This window comes from Budorcas taxicolor, chromosome 25 (genome assembly GCF_023091745.1).
Source record: "Budorcas taxicolor isolate Tak-1 chromosome 25, Takin1.1, whole genome shotgun sequence".
NCBI classification, from domain to species: domain Eukaryota; kingdom Metazoa; phylum Chordata; class Mammalia; order Artiodactyla; family Bovidae; genus Budorcas; species Budorcas taxicolor.
The window spans coordinates 38959965-38974881 of record NC_068934.1 but is presented as its reverse complement, the minus strand read 5'-3'; positions in this window follow the sequence as shown (position 1 = coordinate 38974881).

Sequence of the window (14917 nt, the reverse complement as noted above, 5' to 3'; positions counted from 1 at the left end):
TCTATTCTTGGTTCCTTCCAGAGTGTTTCTGATCTCATTTATTGCATTATTTATTATATATTGACTCTTTTTTATTTCATCTAGGTCCTTGTTAAACCTTTCTTGCATCTTCTCAATCCTTGTCTCCAGGCTATTTATCTATAATTCCTTTTTGTTTTCAAGATTTTGGATCATTTTCACTATCATTATTCAGAATTTTTTATGAGGTAGATTCCCTATCTCTTCCACTTTTGTTTGGTTTGGTGGACATTTATTCTGTTCCTGTAGCTGCTGGGTATTTCTCTGCCTTTTAATCTTGTTAATATTGCTGTTTTGGGGATTGCCTTTCAGTATTCTGGCAGTTTTTGGAGTTCTCTTTATTGTGGAGATTCCTTGCTGTGGGTGAGTTGGACGGGTGGCTTGTCAAGCTTTCCTCATTAGGGAAGCTTATGTCGGTGTTCTGGTGGCTGGAACTGGATTTCTTCTCTCTGATGTGTAATGAAGTGTCCAGTAATGAGTTATGAGATGTCAGTGGGTTTGGATTGACTTTGGGACGCCTGTATATTGAAGCTCAGGGCTATGTTCCTGTGTTGCTGGAGAATTTGCATGGTATGTCTTGCTTTGGAACTTGTTGGCCCTTGGGTGGTGTTTGGTTTCAGTGTAGGTATGGAGGCATTTGATGAGCTCCTATTGATTAGTGTTTCCTGGAGTCAGGAGTTCTCTGGTGTTCTCAGAAATTGGACTTAAGCCTCCCGCCTCTGGTTTTCAGTGTTATTCTTACAGTAGGTTCAAGACTAGTTCTCCATCTATACAGCACCAATGATATAAAACATCTAGTTTAAAGATGAAAAGTTTCTCCGCAGTGAGGGACTCCAGGGACGTTCACAGAGCTACATGGAGAAGAGAAGAGGGAGGAGGGAGATAGAGGTGAACAGGAGTAGAAGAGGGGGAATCAAAAGAGGGGAGAGCAAGCTAGCCAGTAATCACTTCCTTATGTGCTCTCCACAGTCTGGATCCCTCAGAGACACTCACAGAGTTACGAAGAGAAGAGGGAGAAATGAGACAGAGGTGGCCAGGGGGATGAAGGGGGAGGGGGATCAAAAGGAGAGAGACAGATCCATCCAGTACTCAGTTCCCTAAGTGTTATCCACAGTCCAGAACACACAAAGAGATTCAGAGTTGGGTGGAGAAGAGAAGGGGGAGGGAGGAGATAGAAGCCACCTGGTGGAGAAAAAGGAGAGCCAAAGGGGGAGAGAGCAATCAGGCGAGTGATCTTGCTCCCAAGTACAAATGGTTACTGAAGATTTGGTTCTTAAAGGTACAAAAGCAAAGATTAAAAATCTAGAGTAGAGGTTGGATTCTCAAAAATACAATATTAAAGAAAAAAAAAGTCAGAAGAATTATATATATGAAGTTTGCTTTAAGAAATAGAGTCTTTTTTTCCCCCAAAGTAATATTAGGTTATAAAAAAGAAAATAAAAGAGAAGCAGAAGACTTAAAAATAAATAAAAAATAAATTTAAATAATGAAAATCGTAAAAACATATCTAGGACTTTCTCTGGTGTTTTTGTGGACAGTGTGGGTCAGTTCACTTTCAGATAGTTACTTGAACCAGCTTATACTTCTCAAGATCTATAGGCCCCTTCTTATGTACTTGGTGCTAACTACAGGATTTTGATCTATTGCACCTGTCACTTCCAAGGCGGTTCCCTCTGTTGTAGCTTCTTCTGTTTGCTGGTCTCTTCAGTGTTTAATTTCCACCCTGACCCAAGGGGGTGGTGGTGGAAAATTTTTTAGGCTCACTTTGTTCAGTTGTGCTGTGGGGAGGGAGGGACGCTGCCAACAGATAACACTGGTGTGTGCTCACAGTAATTTGGCCACACTGAGTTTGCCCCCGCTCATGGCGTGTATGCTTTCCCAGTCTACACTGCTCAGGTTCTAGGTTGCTCTGCCCTGAACTGTCTGAGGTGGGCCCTGGGTTGCATGCACTTTCCAGGTCTAAGCTGCTTGGGTTCAGGTACTCGAGTACACCCCAAAGGTGCAGATGCTTTTAGGCCTTCGTTTTATGCCCTACCCTGGCCCGAGCTGCTCAGGTGACCAGGTGTTTGGTGAGCGTGGTCACTCCTACTTATCACCTCTCCTGTTCCTTCTGCTTGGTTTTCTGAGTGTACAACCAGCTCATCTTCTCAGGTGGATGTTGACCATCCAGAATCTCATAAAGTTTAGGTTAGCAGTGAATACTGCTTGCAGTTTGGTAGATGACGCCTCTCTGAAGCTGCAATTGCCACCTTCCAGCTCTGGCTGCCCTCTCTCCCCTGTTGGCAGGGGATGGGCCAGTCTGCAAACTCTGCTCACTCCTTTATTCTGTGAGCAGGCCTGGTGGTGTCTTAGCTTAGGACTTTTCACCGGGGTGGCTATCCCAGGGTCTGGTTTGCTATCTCATGTTAGTTCCCTCAGATTGCCCTCTGGCCATGCAAGCCCTGTCCTTACTCTAAGCAATGCAGCCCGTCCCTCCTTGCCCAGCCCCCACTTGCTAGTGGTGGATGCAGGCATCTGTGCAGCTTCTCTGTTGGGAGTTACCTTTGGCCATGTAATCTGTGGGTTTAAATTATTTATTTATTTATCCTCCCAGATATATTGCCCTAGAGGTTCCAAGGCTTGCCACAGACTCACTAATGAAAGTGTTTCCTGGTGTTTGGAAACCTCTGTGATTTTAAAACTCCCTTCCTGGGATGCATCTCCATCCCTACCTTTCTTGTCTCTCTTTTTATCTTTTACATTTTTTTCTACCTCCTTTCGAAGACGAGCTGCTTTCCTGGGTGCCTGATGTCTTCTGCCTGCATTCAGAAGTGGTTTTGTGAAATTTGTTTGACGTTCAAATGTTCTTTTGATAAGTTTGTTGGGGAGAAAGTGGTCTCTTTGTCCTATTCCTCCAACATCTTAGGACCACCCCCGAAATTACTCATAATTCTCATGAGATCAATAGGGCCCTGAAGACAATATTGCCTTGCTAGTGGGGAATAGTAAACCTGGTCTAAAGGCTGGTTTCATCTCAGCTTAATAAACAATACAGCAAGCCTTCAAAAAATGCAGTTGTTGCCAAGAAATTAACAGTGTTTGCAAACAGTGAAAGGAACAATTTGTAAAAATTTAAAATCTCCAGCATCCAAAGGTAAAGTGACCACATCCACAATTCAATTTAAAATTTCCATATAAATTGTGAAAGTATTTGTCCTAGTTTCATCTCAATTTTGTAAGGTAATTATCCTCTGATTAAGATAAATAATTAAATTTAAAAAGAAAAAAAAATCCAGATGTCTAAAGAAGCCTGAAAATATCCATAATGAGGGAAAAATCAGTTAGTGAAAACACAAGTTAAATATATATTACATAATTAGCAGGGAAGGACATTAAAATGCTTCAGTTCAGTTCAGTTCAGTCGCTCAGTCGTGTCTGACTCTTTGAGACCCCATGAATTGCAGCACACCTGGCCTCTCTGTCCATTACCAACTCCCAGCATTCACTCCAGACTCACGTCCATCAAGTCAGTGATACCATCCAGCCATCTCATCCTCTGTCGTCCCCTTCTCCTCCTGCCCCCAGTCCCTCCCAGCATCAGAGTCTTTTCCAATGAGTCAACTCTTCACATGAGGTGGCCAAAGTACTGAAGTTTCAGCTTTAGCATCATTACTTCCTAGGAAATCCCAGAGCTGATCTCATTCAGAATGGGCTGGTTGGATCTCCTTGCAGTCCAAGGGACACTCAAGAGTCATCTCCAACACCACAGTTCAAAAGCATCAATTCTTCGGCACTCAGCCTTCTTCACAGTCCAACTCTCACATCCATACATGACCACAGGAAAAACCAGAGCCTTTACTAGAGGGACCTTAGTCGGCAAAGTAATGTCTCTGTTTTGGATATACTATCTAGGTTGGTCATGACTTTACTTCCAAGGAGTAAGCATCTTTTAATTACATGGCTACAGTCACCAATTGCAGTGATTTTGGAGCCCCCCCCCCCAATAAATCAAAATAAAATAAAGTCTGACACTGTTTCTACAGTTTCCCCATCTATTTCCCATGAAGGGATGGGACCAGATGCCATGATATTCGTCTTCTGAATGTTGAGTTTAGGCCAACTTTTTCATCCTCCACTTTGACTTTCATCAAGAGGCTTCTTAGTTCCTCTTCACTTTCTGCCATAAGGGTGGTGTCATCTGCATATCTGAGGTTATTGTTATTTCTCCCGGCAATCTTGATTCCAGCTTGTGTTTCTTCCAGTCCAGTGTTTCTCATGATGCATTCTGCATATAAGTTAAATAAGCAGGGTGACAATATACAGCCTTGTCACACTCCTTTTCCTATTTGGAAGCAGTCTGTTGTTCCATGTCCAGTTCTAACGGTTGCTTCCTGACCTGCATACAGATTTCTCAAGAGGCAGGTCAGGTGGTCTGGTATTCCCATCTCTTTCAGAATTTACTACAACAATAATCCTTATATTCATGAAGCTGAAGAATATTGAGTATGTTAAATAGAGACATGTAAAATAGAAATGCAAAGACAACGGGAAAAATTAATTTTGCAACAGAGAGCTTTGAAGTAACTTAAGTGTGCTAAAATGTATGTTAAAATGAATCCCACAGAAAGTGAAAGATGGGAGAATAAAGCGAATGACTTCATAATTAATGGCTGAAAATTTTCCAGGTATGATGAAAGCTTGTAACCCATTAACACAGAAGCTCAATTAATTCAAGGACAAGAAATGAGACAACTATACAGAGGCACATCATAATTCATGGTTTAAGACAATCAATCAAAGAAATATAACCAGAAGGAAAGACAGATACAGTAGAACAGAAAATGGGGATGACAGCAGATTAGGCAAATGAAACAATGTTAGCCAGGAGACACTGGTGCCATGTCTTAAATGCTGAGATAAATGTAATTTACTCAGAATTCTATACCCAAGAAAAATACATATCAAAAACAGGAAAAAATACATTCTCAGACATACAACAACTACAAGACTGCATCTCCACCAACAGACCAATGTAATAAATGTTTTCTAAAAGGTCTCAAGTCAGAAGGAATTTAAAACCAAGTGAAAATCTGGATCTACAGGGGGAATGAACAGTACCCAAAAGGATAAACATGTAATATGCGTTAAAAGGTAAATATAGCGACTTTCTTGGTAGTCCAGTGGTTAAGGATCTGCTTTGCAATGCAAAGCATTTGCAAATGGCAAAGGTTTGTTCCTTTGCCAGAGAGCTAAATCTCACATGCCACTGAGCAACTAGGCTTTCATGTCTCAAATATAGTTTACATGCTGCAAGTACTGAGCTTGCCCTCCTCAAATAGAGTCCCTCCCACAAGGAAGATCCTGCATGCCACACTAAGACCTAGTACAGAAAAAGAAATGTAAATGAATAAAAAATTTAAAATTATCATAATTAATAATGATAGACTAGCAAGTTAAATATGTATACCATGAATCTTAAAACCACTTAAAAACTCTTATGCTTAATAAAGTGACAAAGGATATAAAAGGGAATCAGAAAAACTACTCAGTCACAAAGAAGTCAGGGATAAAAAGAGACATGGAAAGAAAGAACATGGGACAAACTGAAGATGGAGAACAAGATGATCAAATTAAAGCTATCTAGAGTTAATTCCTCAGATGTGAACCCAGAATGAAGATATAACCCAGGCCCCAGACAACAGCAGATCCCCATACACTGCACAGTGCAGCTGAGCAGAGCCTTCCAGGCGACAGGGCCACATGTGCCTGGGCACAGAATAGCACCAAAAGTTTATATGGAACAGTAAATTAGAAGACTTCAATCATACAAAGTACATCCTCTGTTTATTAAAAAATGGTATTAAAATCAATGTTCACTGGACAGAAGAAGAATAAGGTGCTAGCATAGTGTGGACCTTCCCTCTTTTACAACTCTAATTCTTCTCAGGAGGGAACATAAAAATTGACAGGACTTACATCTCTTCAATACTAGACATACTTGACATACATAGACAATACTAGACATTCATGTTTGATTCTCACGGTTCAGTCTCCTCTCTCTTCCCCTCTCTTGCTCATCCTGGGCAAGAGGGACTGCTGCTATAACACACAGCTCAATCACTACACACAAAGCTGGATGATATTTGCAGAGTCTTCCCCATGAACCAGTGAAAACTTGTTTCTTCCTATTTCGCACTCTTGGCTCTTTTCAACCAACCACGGCTCTTCTCCTACCTCCTGGGATTCCGGTCCTGTCACTTGCAGTCATGTTCCCATACACCAGGCCTCAATTACACCCAATGAAATTCCTATTTAGAGAGGCCATAATACATCAAAAAAGGAAAAAAAAAAAAAAAAGGGAGCTCCTTATTTTCCTCTCTTTTTCCTTCACTATATACATTCACTGAAAATCTGTGTAGAAAGTTTGTTACATACAAACGTTCAAGTTGAAAACTTTCAAACATGTAAAAGAGCATTTACATGTGCAATCACATCAGTGAGTTCACAGATCTGACACACATTGTTGCAGAAACATATAAAAAAATTAGATGTGCATTTGTGTAGTTTACAGTACAGAACTGTATGGAGTACAATAGTGCAGGACTTTTATTTCAAGCCTACACTGTTTGCAAGGAAGCATAAATGCAGTGGTAATGTAGATGGTACTACTTTTCTATTTTTAAAGGTGTGAAGAGTTGCTCAGCTGTGTCTGATTTTCAACATATGGACTGAAGTCCACCACACTCTTCTTGCCATGGGCATTCTCCAGACAAGAATACTGGAGTGGGTTGCCATGCCCTGTCCAGGTACTGCAAGATTAAAATGTTTCTTTGATTGTTTGTGTGGTTTTTTTAAATGTATTATTTGTGTGAAAAGTATCATAAAGCTAATAGACTACAGTAATATATAGCCAATTATCTTATTTGGCTACCTAAGTAACTTTGCTGAATTTTTGAAGAAATTGGAAGTATTGAGCACCCCTTTCAAGTGTAACTTTTTCATATACAGGGGATGTGCTCTTCTGCTAAGACCTGTAGATCCAAAAGTGAACAAGCCCCTCCAGGTCCAAGGAAGTCACATTCTTGGTTGGGATTTTAGAGGAAAAGTGAGATCTCCATAATTCTAGCCATTTCAGTCTTTTCCAAAGACCTTGATCAGGACAAACAAATGCTAGAGTAGAAATAGTCATTGTGTTTCTACCCACTTCCAGAAAGTGTTGCTAAGTTCTCAACACTGGATCTTGTAATGCTGGTGGACTAGATGGAGAAGCGATGTGAACAGAAACAGGGAAGGTGAGACAGGTAGGTCAGAATGTGAGGTAACAAACACAAGGCATTTAGAAGCTGAATAATTGAGAGAGATTTGAGACCTGAGTTGAAAAAGCAGTTCTCAAACCAAATTGGGTCATGTGGTATGTGTAATCCTCATTTCAATACTTAGAAGATCTCCACTTACCAGTCTGCCTCTATTTTCTGGAGCACAGTTCAGATCCATCTAGCTGTTTCTCATTGCTGCTCTTTTCTCCTGGCTTCCACACTGTGCCCAGCCATTCAGCCTATTTCATTCATTTATGTTGTTGTTGTTCTTTAAGGCAGGTGCAGCAGGCTATGTACAAAATGATCTATTTTCTGCTTCTCTTTCAAAACTGAAAATACTTTGTTATATAACCATAAGCCCAATAGCTTCAGGACTGCACTTCCTACCCACCCGTGCTCTTAGTCATGACTGGTGACTTAAAAATGCAAGCAGATCTGTAAGAGGGTTTTATTGGAAGACTGCTTTCAAGGAGCTGATTTAGCTGAGTGATGGGACTCTTCTCTTCCCTACTGTCTTTCTAACTTTTGTCTGGATTTTACGTGTGATGGCTGGAACTCCTGCACTTCTATTTGACAATAATGTAACCTTGGAAAAGAACAGAATGGGAAAGACTAGAAATCTCTTCAAGAAAATTAGAGATACCAAGGGAACATTTCATGCAAAGATGGGCTCGATAAAGGACAGAAATGGTATGGACCTAACAGAAGTAGAAGATATTAAAAAGAGGTGGCAAGAATACACAGAACAACTGTACAAAAAAGATCTTCATGACCTGGATAATAACGACGGTGTGATCACTCATCTAGAGCCAGATATCCTGGAATGTGAAGTCAAGTGGGCCTTAGAAAGCATCACTAAGAACAAAGCTAGAGGAGGTGATGGAATTCCAGTTGAGCTCTTTCAAATCCTGAGAGACGATGCTGTGAAAGTGCTGTACTCAATATGCCAGCAAATTTGGAAAACTCAGCAGTGGCCACAGGACTGGAAAAGGTCAGTTTTCATCCCAATCCCAAAGAAAGACAATGCCAAAGAATGCTCAAACTACTGCACAATTGCTCTCATCTCACATGCTAATAAAGTAATGCTCAAAATTCTCCAAGCCAGGCTTCAGTAATATGTGAACCGTGAACTTCCTGATGTTCAAGCTGGTTTTAGAAAAGGCAGAGGAACCAGAGATCAAATTGCCAACATCCACTAGATCATGGAAAACGCAAAGGAGTTCCAGAAAAAACATCTATTTCTGCTTTATTGACTATGCCAAAGCCTTTGACTGTGTGGATCACAATAAACTGTGGAAAATTCTGAAAGAGATGGGAATGTCAGACCACCTAACCTGCCTCTTGAGAAATCTGTATGCAGATCAAGAAGCAACAGTTAGAACTGGACATGGAACAACAGACTGGTTCCAAATAGGAAAAGGAGTGCATCAAGGCCGTATATTGTCACCCTGCTTATTTAACTATGTGCAGAGTACATCATGAGAAAAGCTGGACTGAAAGAAACACAAGCTGGAATCAAGATTGCCAGGAGAAATATCAATAACCTAGAATATGCAGATGACACCACCCTTATGGCAGAAAATGAAGAGGAGCTAAAAAGCCTCTTGAAGAAAGTGAAAGAAGAGAGTGAAAAAGTTGGCTTAAAGCTTATCATTCAGAAAACGATGATCATGGCATCTGGTCCCATCACTTCGTGAGAAATAGATTGGGAAACAATGGAAACAGTGTCAGATTTTATTTTATTTTTTGGCTCCAAAATCACTGCAGATGGTGACTGCAGCCATGAAGTTAAAAGACGCTTACTCCTTGAAAGGAATGTTATGACCAACCTAGACAGTATATTCAAAGCAGAGACATTACTTTGCCGACTAAGTTCCATCTAGTCAAGGTTATGTTTTTTCCAGTAATAATGTATGAATATGAGAGTTGGACTGTAAGAAGGCTGAGCACTGAAGAATTGATGCATTTGAACTGTGGTGTTGGAGAATACTCTTGAAAGTCCCTTCGACTGCAAGGAGATCCAATCAGTCCATTCTGAAGGAAATTAGCCCTGGGATTTCCTAGGAAGTAATGATGCTAAAGCTGAAACTCCAGTACTTTGGCCACCTCATGCGAAGAGTTGACTCCTTGGAAAAGACTCTGATGCTGGGAGGGAATGGGGGCAGGAGGAGAAGGGGACGACAGAAGATGAGATGGCTGGATGACATCACTGACTTGATGGACGTGAGTCTGAGTGAACTCCGGGAGATGGTGATGGACAGGGAGGCCTGGCGTGCTGTGATTCATGGGGTCTCAAAGAGTTGGACACGACTGAGCGACTGAACTGAACTGAACTGAACTGAACCTTGGAGATGGATACCACCCAAGATCTGGCTGGCCCACATCCAGCTGTGTTTCAGTGGGAGAGAAAAATCAAGTTTATCTTGCTAAAGTTACAGTTGTTTTATTTTTTTGCAATGTGCTTCCCAACTTAATCCTGATACTACCATGTGTTTATTATGATATCGTCTTATTATTTTGTTGGGTTTAGTGAATATACTTATATTTTACATTTCTCTAATTTTTTATTTTATAAATTGATTCATCAACCATTATACTTAAATTGTATAAATGCAAAATTACTATTGTAAGCATGCTTTCTGATGAATTTTGAATTTTTATACTTTCTTATCTTCTTTCCTTTCTTTCTTTTTTTTTTTTTTTCCATATTTGTACAGGCTGCACCATGTCCTCTCTTATAACTTCATCCATATCCATATCTGCAAGCTAAAACAGACTGAAAGCTGGGTGGGGAGAATCAAAGAAGAATGAATTACAGGGGCATGAATGAAGGGTGGTGGCCATTGTTACTCATCATGAATGTTCTGTAGTAGGATCTCATTCCCCTGCCCTTCTGTGTGTCCACCAACCTCAGGTTTTCCATGATCATGAAAGATACTTCGGCCAGTGGAATTTGAGTAGAGGTGATATCTCACTTCCAAATAGAAGTATTATTTTCTGCCCCACTAGCTGGAATGCAGATATAATGACAGGAGCTGGAGCAGCCATGTTAGAGCAGAGGTAAGTAGCACAGGTGCAAGATGTGACAAGAAAGAAGTGGGCCCTCATTTCTGTGGAGAGACCTGCACTAACGTTATATGACAGTGAATTGAAATTGTGTTGTATTTAAGAAAATGTTATTTAGTTTTTTATTACAATCATTGAACCTATAAAGTAGCAATCATAATAGAATAGCTGATCTTCGTGTTAGCCTTGTCTTGACATTAGTATCTGAATGAGACAGTATCTACTGATGTATACTTACAAGTGAGTCAAGTGACAGCCCTGCCCTCTGGAATTGTGGTCTAGTGTGGGATTTAGTAACTGAAGAGGGAACAAAGCCACATGGCAGGAGAGCTTCAAGATCCTGTAGAAACCCTGGGGAGGGGAAACTCAATCATTCCTGATCTCAGGAGGTTGCTTGAAACAGGGACAATCCTCTATCAGTCTCCTCATAAACAGTCCATGTTGCCAAGTTTCATGTAAAAGTGATGTATTTCAAATTCCTTCCAGAGTGCTTTCCTGCCAGGGTCCAGCCCTGGTGGATCCAGGGCAATTCGAAGTGGGCTGGTGTAGGCGATAAGGAAATAATTATTTAATTAGAGATATAAAGAGAGATTAGGGAAGAATAGTGTAGTGAGAGAGAGGAGGGAAAATAGAGGAAAAAATGAGGCTGTATTCCTTTGTTTACATAGAAAGCCAATAAAACCGGAGACAAGGGACTTGCACCATTTATGTAGATTGCAGGCACGTGCTTGAATAGCAGAGGGTGCCCTGCCTTATCTCCCTCTCATGTGGGTCTTAGAAACCCAGGCAAATAAGTAGAAATGGCGAGACGCTATGCTCCAGATGGGAATCAGCCAGAAAACAGAGTAAGAAAGAAAAGAAGACATGGGGGGAGCCAGATTTCTGAGAAACTAGTCCATCTTTTTATTTTCCTGGAAAGCTTTTATACTTTAGGTTGTACATAGAGATCAATGGATAATACAAAGTCATGCAGGGTCAGCAGCCCTGACCCTCATTGAGACCAGGCTTTCTCTCTGTATACCTAGCTGTATACACAGGTCTTAGGTGATTTACATCATCTGCTGGCCAGGAGGCCTATTAGCATTTTATGGCCCTTTTCTGATAAGGGTCTGTTAACCAGAAACCTTATTTGCCCTAAAAGTGTTGTTCTTACTAAAGTCTGGTTCCACTCTCAGAAAGCACTAATTAAGGTTACATTCTTACATATAGAGGATACAACACTTTATAACAAGGAAAGAGAAGTACAGTGATTTATAACAAAGAGAAAATTCATTAACTCAAAAGTCTAGTATTGCTAACATCAAAACTACCATATTCCTTTTTCTACATCCTTGTTACATTGATTAATATTCTCCAGGTGCCAAAAAGATAAAGGATATGGAGGCCTGGCAGCAATCATTCACTCGAAAATGAAAACCCTTCACCAATATAATTCTTTAGTACAGTTCAGTTCAGTTCAGTTCAGTCGCTCAGTCGTGTCCAACTCTTTGCGACCCCATGAATCGCAGCATGCCAGGCCTCCCTGTCCATCACCAACTCCCAGAGTTCACTCAGAGTCGCGTCCATCGAGTCAGTGATGCCATCCAGCCATCTCATCCTTGGTTGTCCCCTTCTCCTCCTGCCCCCAATCCCTCCCAGCATCAAAGTCTTTTCCAAGGAGTCAACTCTTCGCATGAGGTGGCCAAAGTACTGGTTTTTCAGCTTTAGCATCATTCCTTCCAAAGAAATCCCATGGTTGTTAGCTCTTAAAAAAAAAAAAAGGCTCTATCATTAAGATGTTTTAAGCTTCATACCTCTTGCGGTTGGGGGACTGTAAACAATCACATGCATAGTTGTAAAAGTCCGGGTAAACCTGTCAGGCAAGTTAGAGAGCCATCAGAGGGATCTGAGCTGAGACACTCCTTTTATATGCAGGAGACTGTTAAATGGAGCTCTAAGTTAACTTTTCCCTGAGAAAGGTGGTCGGGGATAGACTTTGTTAATGTCAGAGGAGTCAGTGAAAATCATAAAATAATAAGACAGACAGATTCTGGTTTTGGGGTATATGCTCAAGAAGTTCCAGGGGGCCCCCACAAGGCCTGATCCCGCCTTTGCATATCAGATCTCTTCCTCATGACCTTTGCCAAGGGCAGTATTCCCCATGCTGATTCCCGGCACTTTCCCTTTTGATCCAGAGCTTAAGATGTGTGTTTGAGACCTGATTTCCGAAGATTGCAAATGCCCCAGGGCAACTAAGCTGGAGGGCCACAACTATTGAGCCTGGGTGCCCTAGAGCCTATGATTTACATCAAGAGAAGCAGAAGATTGAAAGGCCAGTGCACTGCAATTACAGAGTAGCCCCTGCTCACTGAAAACAGAGAAGTCCTGAGCAGCAATGAAGACCTGCTGCTGCTGCTGCGTCACTTCAGTCGTCTCTGACTCTGTGTCCCCATAGACGGCAGCCCACCAGGTTCCGCCATTGCTGGGATTCTCCAGGCAAAAACAGTGGAGTGGGTTGCCATTTCCTTCTCCAATGAATGAAAGTAAAAAGTGACAGTGAAGTCGCTCAGTCGTGTTTGACCCTCAGCGACCCCATGCCCTGCAGCCTTCCAGGCACCTACTTTCATGGGATTTTCCAGGCAAGATTACTGGAGTGGGGTGCCATTGCGTTCTATGCAATGAAGACCTAGTGCTGCCAAAAAAAAAAAAAAAAAAAAATTCTCGCAGATAAACCAGTGACGTCTCAGGGGAAGCAGGACGTGAAAAAGGAAAAATAAACAGTCTGTGTCTGATATCATGCAAGTCATGGACAGGGAAGCTACAGCCTGTTTTCACAGAGAACTTGGGATATAAGTTGTGCCTCAAATGTGCCCTAACCCAAGGCTAGGGAGCTGGGATTTCACTTTCCCACTAGCACCTCCCTCTCATCCTTCAACTAACAACAAGCTGATGTCTCCAAGCTCTTGTATTAGATCCTCCAAAGACAAATCAAAGGTGACACTAGAAGCAAAAGACACAAAAGCTCAGGAAAAGGCAACCTCAGATAATATCTAGATTTCTGCACCCAGTCTGCCATATCCAGCATCATATCTGAAATCCTGTGATTCTAAAAAAACTCCATGGGTTTCTAAATGCAAGCATTTATATATATATATATATATATATATATATATATATATATATATATATATATGTTTTAATTTATATAGGAGTGTAGTTGATTTAGAGCATTGTATTAATATTAGTTGTATGAGAAATTAATTCCCTTATATATAGACATGTATCCATTGTTTCTTAGATTCTTTTCCCATACAGGATATTACAGATTATTGAGCAGAATTTGTGTGCTGTACTGTAGGTCTTAGTTGATTATCTATTAAATAAAGTAGTATACATATATTAATTTCAAACTCTCAATTTATCCCTCTCCATCTATCCAGTTTTGTAACTATAATTATTGTTTTGATGGAGGGAAGGGTCTAGGCACTTTTTGTATCAGGGTCTGTGCTTGTGAGAGTGCAGTGGTCAGGGAAAGCAAGCCTGAGAGAGATTCATTTGAGATGATGATAAATGTTAAGAAGGACCTGGTCATGCAAAAAGCTGGAAGATAAATATTCTAGATGTGGGAAGTAGCCCCTGCTAAGGACCAAGGTAACCAAGCTTAATGAATGGTTACCCTTCCACTACTAATCTTCCTTCCATTCTTGGAATTTGGCCTACAGGTCAACCACCATGACCTCATTCCATGCTTCAGGTGTGAGTTAGCAGCAATGAGGTATGTCAGCCTTCCCAAGAAGGGAGAACCTGGGGCTATCACGAGGCTGAATATGCTCTGGACTAAGGGAAATGTCCATAAACTTGTTATCACCAGGAGCATCACGTGCCAGGGGCAACACCAAAGACTCTGACCATCTTCATGTACTTGTTCTCAGGAGTAGAAATGCCAAGGAACTGATAGAGGAAAAAAAAAAAAAAGTTATGACTCTTGTTTCATCTTGCGCCGTGTAATTCCCAAGGCCCTTTAACCACACTGCTCTTGGCCCAAAACTCTCCTCTTTTGCTTCTTTGAGGATGTAAATTACATCAGCACCTGACCGTGAAGCCTAGTGGCTGGAACTCAACTCACAGTCAGGTGAGACACAGAGATGTCCAGCCTTTTCCGATGTTTCTGTCCTTTTTCTCCAACCAGATTCATAAAGCAAAGTCCCTACAAAATATAAGGGTGATTGTCATTCTCTCAAGGCCTTTTAATCTCCAAGGTCTATTTGGAGCATCAAAGAGGGAACACATTCCCTGCATCCAGGCTAGTTTCAGACTCCAACCTTGCTCAGCCAAGTGTTCCCTGAGGAAACATAAGGCACATATCTAAGTTACCAGAAGGCTGAGAAGACAATGCAGGTTCATGTTACCCAGTCAGCCAAGGGTCTGTCTTGTGTGAATGAGGAGCAGAAGCTCTGGGGATCTGAGTTGGGAGTGAGTCAGTCACCACCTGCTGGACTGCCTCCTAGGTTCACCACAGCTGGGGCTCTCCCACTGTGTTTGGAACCCAGAAGAAACAA